Genomic DNA, 14363 nt, shown 5'->3' with positions numbered 1-14363 from the left:
GTGGCTGGGTCTTTCAGCATGACAATGATCCCAAACACACCGCCCGGGCAACGAAGGAGTGGCTTCTTAAGAAGCATTTCAAGGTCCTGGAGTGGCCTAGCCAGTCTTCAGATCTCAACCCCATAGAAAATCTTTGGAGGGAGTTGAAAGTCCGTGTTGCCCAGCGACAGCCCCAAAACATCACTGCTCTAGAGGAGATCTGCATGGAGGAATGGGCCAAAATACCAGCAACAGTGTGTGAAAACCTTGTGAAGACTTACAGAAAACGTTTGACCTGTGTCATTGCCAACAAAGGGTATATAACAAAGTATTGAGAAACTTTTGTTATTGACCAAATACTTATTTTCCACCATAATTTGCAAATAAATTCATTAAAAATCCTACAATGTGATTTTCTGGATTTTTTTCTCTCATTTTGTCTGTCATAGTTGACGTGTACCTATGGTGAAAATTAAAGGCCTCATCTTTTTAAGTGGGAGAACTTGCACAATTGGTGGCTGACTAAATACTTTTTTCCCCCACTGTATACAGTGAGGGAAAAAAGTATTTGATCCCCTGCTGATTTTGTACGTTTGCCCACTGACAAAGAAATGATCAGTCTATAATTTTAATGGTAGGTTTATTTGAATAGTGAGAGACAGAATAACAACCAAAAAATCCAGAAAAACGCATGTCAAATGTTGTAAATTTATTTTTCATTTTAATGAGGGAAATAAGTATTTGACCCCCTCTCAAATCAGAAAGATTTCTGGCTCCATGCAAGATCTCACCTCGTGGAGTTGCAATGATCATGAGAACGGTGAGGAATCAGCCCAGAACTACACGGGAGGATCTTGTCAATGATCTCAAGGCAGCTGGGACCATAGTCACCAAGAAAACAATTGGTAACACACTACGCCGTGAAGGACTGAAATCCTGCAGCGCCCGCAAGGTCCCCCTGCTCAAGAAAGCACATATACATGCCCGTCTGAAGTTTGCCAATGAACATCTGAATGATTCAGAGGAGAACTGGGTGAAAGTGTTGTGGTCAGATGAGACCAAAATCGAGCTCTTTGGCATCAACTCAACTCGCCGTCAAACATGGAGGTGGAAACATTATGCTTTGGGGGTGTTTTTCTGCTAAGGGGACAGGACAACTTTACTGCATCAAAGGGACGATGGACGGGGCCATGTACCGTCAAATCTTGGGTGAGAACCTCCTTCCCTCAGCCAGGGCATTGGAAATGGGTCGTGGATGGGTATTCCAGCATGACAATGACCCAAAACACACGGCCAAGGCAACAAAGGAGTGGCTCAAGAAGAACCACATTTTTAGAAGTAGAAGCTCAAACTGTTTGGGCCCAGACCTGGATAGTATGATAGAGCTCTGCAGGCTCTCTCCACATTAGACTGCAACTCCGCCCCCTTTGGCAGCTCTATCTAGACGGAAAATGTTATTATTGGGGATGGAAATTTCAGAGTTTTCGGTGTCTTCCTAAGCCAGGATTCAGACACTGCTAGAACATCAGGGTTGGCGGAGTGTGCTAATGCAGTGAGTAACTCAAACTTAGGGAGGAGGCTTCGGATGTTAACATGCAAAAAAGCAAGGCTTTTACTGTTACAGAAGTCAACAAATGATAGCGCCTGGGGAGTAGGAGTGATACTGGGGGCTACAGGGCCTGGGTTAGCCTCTACATCACCAGAGGAACAGAGGAGGAGTAGAATAAGGATACGGCTAAAGGCTTTAAGAACTGGTATTCTAGTGCGTTGGGTACAGAGAATAAAAGGGGCAGATTTCCGGGCGTTGTAGAATAGATTCAGGGCATTATGTACAGACAAGGATATGGAAGGATATGAGTACAGTGGAGGTAAACCTAAGCGTTGGGTAACGATGAACGAGATAGCATCACTGGAGGCACCGATTGAGTCGGTCTCCGTGTGTATGGGGGGTGGGACAAAGGAGCTATCTAAGGCAGGTTGAGCTGGGCTGGGGGATCTACAGTGAAATAGTACAATAAGAAATAACCGAAACAGCAATAAGCAAGGCATAATGACATGGGAGAGAGGCATAAAGCACAGGTGTTATTCGAGAGAGCTAAGACAACAACTGGTAATTGCGACGAAAGTTTGGGCTGAGGCTGAACAGATAAACAGGATGGGGTACCGTGTAAAGGAACAGTCCAGCAGGCATCAGCTGTGCAGCTGAGTGATCATAAGGTCCAGTGAACAGCAATAGGTGAGACCAGGAGCAGTTTGAATGGCTGCTACAGCACAGGCGAGCAGGAAGCACGGCTGTTGATTGCTAGCGGGCCGGGGATAGAAGATGGATCTTCGTGGTCGTCGCAACGGGAAGCCTGTTGAAACCACATCAGACGATTATGTCGGCAGACCAGTCGTGATGGATCGGCGGGGCTCCGTGTCGACACTAGGAGGTCCCGTCCGGTTGACAGAGAGGTAGATAGCCGGGAGATGGGCCTGGCTCAAGGCTAGCTCAAGGCTAACTGGTGCTTGCTTCGGGGGCGGTGGTGATTAGCCAACAACAACAACAGCCATTTGGTTGCAGCTAGCTAGTTGCGATGATCCGGTGTTAAGGTCCAGTGATTCAGTGATTCCGGCAGAAAGTCCGATATGTTCTGGGTCGATAACGTGCTGTGCAGACAGTGCAGACTGGCCGATAATAGTCCAGGTTAGAGCTGGCCGGTAGGTAGTGCAGGCCACGGACAATGGTGAAAACCGCTAACGGTGGCTAATAGCATGTAGCTAGTTAGCTAGCTGGCTAGTTTCAACTGGAGGTTCTGGATGAAAAGGTAAAATAAATAATAGAATCCGTTCCACATTGGGGAGGCGGGTTGCAGGAAAGTAGATTTAGTTAAAGGATGAAAAGTGTGATAGGGAAATATATATGAAAGAGACAAAAAACAAAACAGGCTATTTACACCGACACACTACAAAGTACACGACGCACTGTTACGCCAACTCGGTATTTGCATTTGAGGTTTGGTCCAACAGAATCGGTCATCGGTCATATGGACACAGACTACTGAGACATTATTTTACAGGAATAGAGAAGTTAACCTTTCTAACGATACCCTTTTTATGTCTCACGTGTAACCACGCCAGCCCAGGACCTCCACGCCAGCCCAGGACCAGTCTGAGACCAGCCACCCGGACAGCTGATGAGGAGTATTTCTGCCTGTAATAAAGCCCTTTTGTGGGGAAAAACTCATTCTGATTGGCTGGGCCTGGTTCCTCAGTGGGTGGGCCTATGCCCTCCCAGGCCCACCCATGGCTGTGCCCCTGCCCAGTCATGTGAAATCCATAGATCAGGGCCTAAGGCATTTATTTTAATTGACTGATTTCCTTATATGAACTGTAACTCAGTAAAGTCGTTGAAATTGTTGCGTTCATATTTCTGTTCAGTACTAGATCCAAGTTGGCTAAAGTTGAACTATAAAGATCAGCTGGCTACTCACTGAACTATAAAGATCAGCTGGCTACTCACTGAACTATAAAGATCAGCTGGCTACTCACTGAACTATAAAGATCAGCTGGCTACTCACTGAACTATAAAGATCAGCTGGCTACTCACTGAACTATAAAGATCAGCTGGCTACTCACTGAACTATAAAGATCAGCTGGCTACTCACTGAACTATAAAGATCAGCTGGCTACTCACTGAACTATAGAGATCAGCTGGCTACTCACTGAACTATAAAGATCAGCTGGCTACTCACTGAACTATAAAGATCAGCTGGCTACTCACTGAACTATAAAGATCAGCTGGCTACTCACTGAACTATAAAGATCAGCTGGCTACTCACTGAACTATAAAGATCAGCTGGCTACTCACTGAACTATAAAGATCAGCTGGCTACTCACTGAACTATAAAGATCAGCTGGCTACTCACTGAACTATAAAGATCAGCTGGCTACTCACTGAACTATAAAGATCAGCTGGCTACTCACTAGCACGTGGGCTTGTGCTTGAGAGATTGTTTGAGACCCGTGTTCATTTTCTATAATGCCTGCTACAAGAAGTTAGTCATTATTAGTGGATGTGCATTATGCATGGTTCTGGTTAAATTAGTAACAAAAGCGTATTTTCAGACAGACTTGAAAGCAACATCAGTGGTTATTGCAAAAAAGCAGGTTAAACTATTTTGATAAAATAATTTAATTAGTTGGTCTTATGGTTGTGGAAGGCTTCGATCTAGCCTAGGTATAATTTTACATTAGATTATTACTGACTGACTGAACTGTATTTTACCTTTAATTGTACAACAAGGAGAAAACATTTCATCTGTATATATTGCGAATCGGCCATAAGCCCTAGTATGTATACATTAAATGATGTGAATTTGTTGAATTGGTGTCTAATAAGAGATGGGTCATAGTTGCAGTAAAACATTTTGGGTTTTATTTATTTTTATTTCAACAAACATAGAAAAGTCATTGCATTTCTTCATAGACAAAATCCTTATTGAAAATCCTAAAAGTCGAGGTATAAATACATGATTTAATCATCTTTTAAAGGTTAATGATCAACAGAGAGAGACAGTCTACAGAGAACTATGGGCTGTAAAACACTGAACCACCGGGCTAAGAGCCTCCATTCAGCAATGGTCTTCTTTACACACTCAAAAGCTACCAATAATACAGTCCATTTGATTTCAGCTAAAGCGTAGCCAGGCTGTCAGCCCTCAATCTTCAAGTCCTTCCTCCCATCCAAGGCCAGTCCTTCCTCCCATCCAAGGCCAGTCCTTCCTCCCATCCAAGGCCAGTCCTTCCTCCCATCCAAGCCCAGTCCTTCCTCCCATCCAAGGCCAGTCCTTCCTCCCATCCAAGGCCAGTCCTTCCTCCCATCCAAGGCCAGTCCTTCCTCCCATCCAAGGCCAGTCCTTCCTCCCATCCAAGCCCAGTCCTTCCTCCCATCCAAGGCCAGTCCTTCCTCCCATCCAAGGCCAGTCCTTCCTCCCATCCAAGCCCAGTCCTTCCTCCCATCCAAGGCCAGTCCTTCCTCCCATCCAAGGCCAGTCCTTCCTCCCATCCAAGCCCAGTCCTTCCTCCCATCCAAGGCCAGTCCTTCCTCCCATCCAAGGCCAGTCCTTCCTCCCATCCAAGCCCAGTCCTTCCTCCCATCCAAGGCCAGTCCTTCCTCCCATCCAAGCCCAGTCCTTCCTCCCATCCAAGGCTATATACAGTAACACTAATCAGAAGTACTAACCTGCCCATTCTTTAATCATACTGTATGAGGATGGTTGTCAGTCATATTTTTTAAAACCCAATGTACAAGAGGATGGATGCGGTAACTCCCCAGTCCTTGATCTGAACACTATCAAAAAGGAGATGTAAAGAAATGCACATACTAATTTACTACAGGTTAAGGCAATATAATTCAATTCCTGATACCGTTTAAAATGACTGACATGGAATTAAAGCCATTCTACACGCCGTCTCCTCTTCAGTACCTCCCCTCCCTCATCATCACATTGACCTCCATCTAAAATCACAACCAGGAATTACACCTTCACATTCTGCTAAACGGTCTTCTTGAAAAAGAATCATGAAAAGACAAAGATAATGCATAGGATCCAGCCTGCACAGTGCAATCAATTCCAGAAAAATTACACATTAGAAAAAGCCCTTGTATTCTGTACATATGGCACGGCTTTGTTCACCAGAGGTTGGAAGAAAAGACTGGTTAAGAACCCAATGGAGCCCAATACTCCTGGTCCCTACTGGTGTCTGATAACCAATGGGAGCCCAATACTCCTGGTCCCTACTGGTGTCTGATAACCAATGGAGCCCAATACTCCTGGTCCCTACTGGTGTCTGATAACCAATGGGAGCCCAATACTCCTGGTCCCTACTGGTGTCTGATAACCAATGGGAGCCCAATACTCCTGGTCCCTACTGGTGTCTGATAACCAATGGAGCCCAATACTCCTGGTCCCTACTGGTGTCTGATAACCAATGGAGCCCAATACTCCTGGTCCCTACTGGTGTCTGATAACCAATGGGAGCCCAATACTCCTGGTCCCTACTGGTGTCTGATAACCAATGGAGCCCAATACTCCTGGTCCCTACTGGTGTCTGATAACCAATGGAGCCCAATACTCCTGGTCCCTACTGGTGTCTGATAAACCAATGGGAGCCCAATACTCCTGGTCCCTACTGGTGTCTGATAACCAATGGGAGCCCAATACTCCTGGTCTCTACTGGTGTCTGATAACCAATGGGAGCCCAATACTCCTGGTCCCTACTGGTGTCTGATAACCAATGGAGCCCAATACTCCTGGTCCCTACTGGTGTCTGATAACCAATGGAGCCCAATACTCCTGGTCCCTACTGGTGTCTGATAAACCAATGGAAGCCCAATACTCCTGGTCCCTACTGGTGTCTGATAACCAATGGGAGCCCAATACTCCTGGTCCCTACTGGTGTCTGATAACCAATGGGAGCCCAATACTCCTGGTCCCTACTGGTGTCTGATAAACCAATGGAGCCCAATACTCCTGGTCTCTACTGGTGTCTGATAAACCAATGGAGCCCAATACTCCTGGTCTCTGCTGGTGTCTGATAAACCCCACAGAAGAAGAGAGCGCTAGCTAGCTAGAACACCAGTAGACAGTGTCCTTACATTTTACATTTTCGTCATTTAGCAGACGCTCTTATCCAGAGCGACTTACAAATTGGAGCGACTTCCTTCACTCCTGCCGGCCGAGTACAGCTTTCCCGCAGTTCTGTTAACGTTACGGTGAGGGCAGGTGCTCGGCAGGCACGGGCGAAGGACTGTGTACTAGCTAGCTAGGACTCTGGTATACAGGTGGGGTGACACTGTGTGCTAGCTAGCTAGGACTCTGGTATACAGGTGGGGTGACACTGTGTGCTAGCTAGCTAGGACTCTGGTACACAGGTGGGGTGACACTGTGTGCTAGCTAGCTAGGACTCTGGTATACAGGTGGGGTGACACTGTGTGCTGACACGGTGTGCTAGCTAGCTAGGACTCTGGGACACAGGTGGGGTGACACTGTGTGCAATCAATCCACCAGTACAAAAGTGCCACAACAGAACAGCAAAAGTAAACTGAGAAAGTTTGTAAAATAAATTCCACATTTGGGTTATTAATCAAACATAGAACTTCAAAAAGACGAAAATAATAATGTACATAGGCTGATAGGGCCAGAACCCCAGCTAAATGAGCTGGTCACCAGACCCCAGCTAAATGAGCTGGTCACCAGACCCCAGCTAAATGAGCTGGTCACCAGACCCCAGCTAAATGAGCTGGTCACCAGACCCCAGCTAAATGAGCTGGTCACCAGACCCCAGCTAAATGAGCTGGTCACCAGACCCCAGCTAAATGAGCTGGTCACCAGACCCCAGCTAAATGAGCTGGTCTCTTTCTCTTTTTTGGATATTGAAACCTATTCTGTATAAAATAATGATTGCATTTATAACACATTGAACATTCCTTTTGCATATAATTCATATGGGTCTTGTTTCTCTACTTAATGTCTCTTTCCTTCTTCTTCTGGGACGGCTTGGGAACGTCAAAGCTCGGGTCGGATATTTCTGAAGAGAAACAGAAAGAAGAAAAAAGAAAACACAAAGACATGACATGTGTCCTGGAAATACATCTTCAATGACTTATGGGAGATCTTTGGAAGGCAAGTCTACAGTAGTGACACCACACATTGTAAGAAAATAGTTTGGCTTCACAATGAGTGATCTGAACAACCAAAACGAAACAGGTGGGGTTTTAGGAGGGGTTCTGAAAGACACTCATGGGGGTGTCCACTGGAGGTTGACTAGCAACAACAACTGGGCCCTAAAAGACACCCACCATGAGCGCCCACTAAATTTACCCAAGAAGAGTCAAACTAAATTAAAACCCACCAAACTGAAAGACAGAAATCAAACCACAAAGTGGAGCAAAATGAAAACAGGGAAGATCAGATGAAGGATATAAAAAAAAGTGAAATAGGGAGAGCCAACTAAAGGTGTTGATCCTCCACATCTCTCAAGACAACTGGAGCACTGGGCCAGCCGCTCCTAAATATCACCTGGGCCAGCCGCTCCTAAATATCACCTGGGCCAGCCGCTCCTAAATATCACCTGGGCCAGCACAGGTGTGACACATACTGACTAACGAGATGACACCAAATCAGTGAGCCCCATGTGCTAACATCCAACCTCGAAATATAAATGGAAAAACCAAAGCCTGTAACAGTAGTAATGATTTGGCTAAATATCTTTAAATGGACAATTCTGTGAACTGTCTTGTGTAAGTTTTAAATTGACACACTACCTGTTAGCAGAGATGTCAGCTAGAGATGACGTGCTGGAGCTTGCTGGGATTTGTAGTTTTGCATGTCTACTTTCATGCTAATTAACCTTTTCAAATCAGAGAGTAAATACAGCTGAATATATTGATAAAAGTCACCTTGTCCAAGAGAGATTCACATGGTTATCAAAACGTCACACCAGGTAAGCCTACACTAAACATAGCCCTTATTTTAATATAATATAATAATATAATATATAATATATAATATAATAATATAATATATAATATAATATAATAATATAATATGCATTTAGCAGACGCTTTTATCCAAAGCGACTTACAGTCATGCGTGCATACATTTTTTTTTGTGTGTGGGTGGTCCCGGGGATCGAACCCACTACCTTGGCGTTACAAGCGCCATGCTCTACCAGCTGAGCTACAGAGGACCACCATATAGAGTTGAAATGTATTACATTTTGAGTTTGCATCCCAATATTTAAGCGATAAGTGTTAAGTGTTTTTAAAATTCCCTATGGGAAAACTGAATGGTGGAAAAATGATTGGAACCATTTCCCTGTTTGACTGCTAGGTTTTATGGGTATTATGACACGTCCACTGTGGGGCTCTATTCAGTCGTGTAACACGCTCTGCAGGTGTGGCTACCTTGCACACTCTGAATAAATGTCATTCAACCGCTGAAAACCATCCCACTTGCTGGCCAACAGATTTTCTTGTTGAGTTTTAATTCAATAGTGTTTTCAGTACATTTATCTGAAGCCATCCCTTTAAATACGGTGTACCATTTTGTTAGAATGTTGTCGACAGACTCATTAGAATATATTGTGAGAACGGGTTCAGAATATTAGGGATCAATGAAAGAAAGCCATCTAAATATACAGTGGCTTGCCAAAGTATTCACCCTCCTTGGCATTTTTCCTATTTTGTTGCCTTACAACCTGGAATTAAAATGGATTTTTTTGGGGGTTTGTATCATTTGATTTACACAACATGTCTACCACTTTGAAGATGCAAAATATTTTTTCTTGTGGTGTCCCCCAGTGGGTTAGGTTTAGGTGTCCCCCGGTGGGTTAGGTTTAGGTGTCCCCCGGTGGGTTAGGTGTCCCCCGGTGGGTTAGGTTTAGGTGTCCCCCAGTGGGTTAGGTTTAGGTGTCCCCAGGTGGGTTAGGTTTAGGTGTCCCCCGGTGGGTTAGGTTTAGGTGTCCCCCAGTGGGTTAGGTTTAGGTGTCCCCCGGTGGGTTAGGTTTAGGTGTCCCCAGGTGGGTTAGGTTTAGGTGTCCCCCGGTGGGTTAGGTTTAGGTGTCCCCCAGTGGGTTAGGTTTAGGTGTCCCCAGGTGGGTTAGGTTTAGGTGTCCTCCAGTGGGTTAGGTTTAGGTGTCCCCCGGCGGGTTAGGTTTAGGTGTCCCCAGGTGGGTTAGGTTTAGGTGTCCCCAGGTGGGTTAGGTTTAGGTGTCCCCAGGCGGGTTAGGTTTAGGTGTCCCCAGGCGGGTTAGGTTTAGGTGTCCCCAGGCGGGTTAGGTTTAGGTGTCCCCAGGCGGGTTAGGTTTAGGTGTCCCCAGGCGGGTTAGGTTTAGGTGTCCCCAGGTGGGTTAGGTTTAGGTGTCCCCCAGTGGGTTAGGTTTAGGTGTCCCCAGGTGGGTTAGGTTTAGGTGTCCCCCAGTGGGTTAGGTTTAGGTGTCCCCAGGTGGGTTAGGTTTAGGTGTCCCCAGGTGGGTTAGGTTTAGGTGTCCCCAGGTGGGTTAGGTTTAGGTGTCCCCAGGCGGGTTAGGTTTAGGTGTCCCCAGGCGGGTTAGGTTTAGGTGTCCCCAGGCGGGTTAGGTTTAGGTGTCCCCAGGCGGGTTAGGTTTAGGTGTCCCCAGGTGGGTTATGGGTTAGGGTTAAGCCCAGTAGCTTACCTTAGGACAGGGGTCTCCCCAGGTGGGTTAGGACAGGGGGTCTCCCCAGGTGGGTTAGGACAGGGGTCTCCCCAGGTGGGTTAGGACAGGGGGTCTCCCCAGGTGGGTTAGGACAGGGGTCTCCCCAGGTGGGTTAGGACAGGGGGTCTCCCCAGGTGGGTTAGGACAGGGGTCTCCCCAGGTGGGTTAGGACAGGGGGTCTCCCCAGGTGGGTTAGGACAGGGGTCTCCCCAGGTGGGTTAGGACAGGGGGTTTCCCCAGGTGGGTTAGGGTTAGGACAGGGGTCTCCCCAGGTGGGTTAGGACAGGGGGTCTCCCCAGGTGGGTTAGGACAGGGGGTCTCCCCAGGTGGGTTAGGGTTAGGACAGGGGGTCTCCCCAGGTGGGTTAGGACAGGGGTCTCCCCAGGTGGGTTAGGACAGGGGGTCTCCCCAGGTGGGTTAGGGTTAGGACAGGGGGTCTCCCCAGGTGGGTTAGGGTTAGGACAGGGGTCTCCCCAGGTGGGTTAGGACAGGGGGTCTCCCCAGGTGGGTTAGGGTTAGGACAGGGGGTCTCCCCAGGTGGGTTAGGACAGGGGTCTCCCCAGGTGGGTTAGGACAGGGGTCTCCCCAGGTGGGTTAGGGTTAGGACAGGGGTTTCCCCAGGTGGGTTAGGACAGGGGGTCTCCCCAGGTGGGTTAGGACAGGGGGTCTCCCCAGGTGGGTTAGGACAGGGGGTCTCCCCAGGTGGGTTAGGACAGGGGTCTCCCCAGGTGGGTTAGGACAGGGGGTGTCCCCAGGTGGGTTAGGACAGGGGGTCTCCCCAGGTGGGTTAGGACAGGGGTCTCCCCAGGTGGGTTAGGACAGGGGTCTCCCCAGGTGGGTTAGGACAGGGGGTCTCCCCAGGTGGGTTAGGACAGGGGGTCTCCCCAGGTGGGTTAGGACAGGGGGTCTCCCCAGGTGGGTTAGGACAGGGGTCTCCCCAGGTGGGTTAGGACAGGGATTTCCCCAGGTGGGTTAGGGTTAGGACAGGGGGTCTCCCCAGGTGGGTTAGGACAGGGATTTCCCCAGGTGGGTTTGCCCAAGAACCCCCGCCCAGGCAAATAGGCGACCCCATAATATTTTATGTTAGCAACAACGGTCACGTCTTCTCTTATTTTAAAATGAATAGATTTGGTCAAGTTTGATTATTGTGACCTCCCCAAAGTTCATTGGAAGAGGAAGTGTAAACTAACAGTCTATTAGCTAGAAAGACATCCTTGCAGCGTTGAGAAAATGTTGCTGTATTGTAAAGCATATTTTCTGCAATTCCATTTTTTTCCATTGAGCTGGGAGAACATTTTGTAATTTTGAACCTAATTTAGACAGTTTGGCTTAGAGCGGAGAGACAATTTTCCCTTTTTAAAACACATTTCCTGCAATTCTATGCATTTTGCCATGTTTGCCATGTTTGCCATGTTTGCCATGGCTAATGCTGTGTTCCTCTGCTCAAACATTAAACAAAATTAAAAATAGGCATGTGCCCTGAATGCCCGGTTTTGGTAATTTTCGATTCTCCCTAACTGATGGTATTATTTAAAAATATATATAGTTCAATAACTTTTCTGCATGTTTTCTATCTGGTTTTGGTTGTTTAAGTTGACACTGAAACATTTCTTCCCGAAAATCACCACTTAGACGGCCCGCCTAAGGACTTCCTGTAATTTCCTCCAAGGCTGCAGAGGGTAGTGCGTACGGCCCAGTACATCACTGGGGCAAAGCTCCCTGCCATCCAGGATCCAGTAAGCATTTCCCTGTAATTTCCTCCATATTAAAGGGATAGTTCACTGCAGGGATTTGATAGTTGGAGATTTTGGCCATGAAGCCATTGCCCTACTTCCCCAGAGTCGGATGAACAGGAACAGCTAGCATGCCAACTGTTCCTGTAGACTTCCAGTCATTGCGCTAACGCTAGTTAGCATTGGCTCGTGAAACCTAACCCTTTATACTGGACGCAGAAACATACAATGGTATCCGCAATGGTATTCTGTTGCAGCTAGCGATATTCATAAAATAATTATTTTTCAGGTCCATTTGTGGACCCCCTGCAGTATCTCGGACCCAAGTTTGAAAACCCTGGTTTAGTGGTAAGGGTAAGGTGTCCCCAGGGGGGTTAGGGTAAGGGTAAGGTGTCCCCAGGGGGGTTAGGGTAAGGTGTCCCCAGGGGGGTTAGGGTAAGGGTAAGGTGTCCCCAGGGGGGTTAGGGTAAGGGTTAGGTGTCCCCAGGGGGGTTAGGGTAAGGGTTAGGTGTCCCCAGGGGGGTTAGGGTAAGGGTTAGGTGTCCCCAGGTGAGTTAGGGTAAGGGTTAGGTGTCCCCAGGGGGGTTAGGGTAAGGGTTAGGTGTCCCCAGGGGGGTTAGGGTAAGGGTTAGGTGTCCCCAGGGGGGTTAGGGTAAGGGTTAGGTGTCCCCAGGGGGGTTAGGGTAAGGGTAAGGTGTCCCCAGGGGGGTTAGGGTAAGGGTTAGGTGTCCCCAGGGGGGGTAGGGTTAGGTGTCCCCAGGGGGGGTAGGGTAAGGTGTCCCCAGGGGGGTTAGGGTAAGGGTTAGGTGTCCCCAGGGGGGTTAAGGTAAGGGTTAGGTGTCCCCAGGGGGGTTAGGGTAAGGTGTCCCCAGGGGGGTTAGGGTTAAGCCCAGCAGGTTACCTTCTGTGTCCTGTCCCCAGGTGGGTTCTGAGTTCTTTAGGGTCCTTTACAGATGGCCGGCCACTTCTCCCCGTCTGAAGAGCTTAAATGGGCGGGCAGCTTCGTGGCGATATCTGTCCACCCTCCACCATTCACTGACGGCTCCTCTCTACAGCTGCTGGACACTAGAGGGAGGGAGACATTGATCGGTCAGTGTTACTTTGGCTTAGTGGAAATGTTATCCTTTCAGGAACACACTCATCTGCATGCAACAAACCGTTTTATTCACAGGAAAGGACAGTCCAGGATAAAATATCTGTACAGGATTGAACAGTTTAGTTATTGATGGGACAGGACAGGAGGACAGGACAGGAGGACAGGACAGGAGGACAGGACAGGAGGACAGGACAGGAGGACAGGACAGGACAGGACAGGAGGACAGGACAGGAGGACAGGACAGGAGGACAGGACAGGACAGGAGGACAGGACAGGAGGACAGGACAGGAGGACAGGAGGACAGGACAGGAGGACAGGACAGGAGGACAGGACAGGAGGACAGGACAGGAGGACAGGACAGGAGGACAGGACAGGAGGACAGGACAGGAGGACAGGACAGGAGGACAGGACAATACAAGATTGAATTTAACTCCTGTGTCATCCTCTAAGAATCATCAGACTAGGAGACAGTGGTACTTTACCTGGTGTCATGATAGAATCATCAGACTAGGAGACAGTGGTACTTTACCTGGTGTCATGATAGAATCTCCTTTCCTGGTCCTCAGGGGCTCTAAGGGGAAAGAGAAGACACTTTTTCAATGGAGATGAAGGGAACAAAGTTAACACACGGGAGCCTTCAACCTACTCAGGAGATCACATTACACTGGAGCCTTCAACCTACTCAGGAGATCACATAACACTGGAGCCTTCAACCTACTCAGGAGATCACATAACACTGGAGCCTTCAACCTACTCAGGAGATCACATAACACTGGAGCCTTCAACCTACTCAGGAGATAACATAACACTGGAGCCTTCAACCTACTCAGGAGATCACATAACACTGGAGCCTTCAACCTACTCAGGAGATCACATAACACTGGAGCCTTCAACCTACTCAGGAGATCACATTACACTGGAGCCTTCAACCTACTCAGGAGATCACATAACACTGGAGCCTTCAACCTACTCAGGAGATCACATAACACTGGAGCCTTCAACCTTCTCAGGAGATCACATAACACTGGAGCCTTCAACCTACTCAGGAGATCACATAACACTGGAGCCTTCAACCTACTCAGGAGATCACATAACACTGGAGCCTTCAACCTACTCAGGAGATCACATAACACTGGAGCCTTCAACCTACTCAGGAGATCACATAACACTGGAGCCTTCAACCTACTCAGGAGATCACATAACACTGGAGCCTTCAACCTACTCAGGAGATCACATAACACTGGAGCCTTCAACCTACTCAGGAGATCACATAACACTGGAGCCTTCAACCTACTCAGGAGATCACATAACACTGGAGCCTTCAACCTACTCAG

The 14363-nt window shown here is 47.8% G+C and overlaps 1 long non-coding RNA gene across 1 annotated transcript; it reads right to left on the bottom strand.

The window, feature by feature from the left end:
• Positions 1-1029: 1029 nt before the first annotated feature.
• Positions 1030-13530, bottom strand: LOC311121259. The gene is made up of 3 exons (XR_014612253.1): positions 13512-13530; positions 12835-12998; positions 1030-7551 (listed from the first exon to the last, which is right to left on the bottom strand). It is a non-coding gene; the product is annotated as an uncharacterized lncRNA (long non-coding RNA).
• Between the last annotated feature and the right edge of the window lie 833 nt (positions 13531-14363).

The sequence above is a fragment of the Coregonus lavaretus genome, assembly GCF_964263955.1.
Source record: "Coregonus lavaretus genome assembly, contig: HAP1_SCAFFOLD_9130, whole genome shotgun sequence".
In the NCBI taxonomy this organism is placed as follows: domain Eukaryota; kingdom Metazoa; phylum Chordata; class Actinopteri; order Salmoniformes; family Salmonidae; genus Coregonus; species Coregonus lavaretus.
The sequence above is the reverse complement of the archived record's forward strand: the minus strand, read 5'-3'. Positions and strand labels throughout refer to the sequence as shown.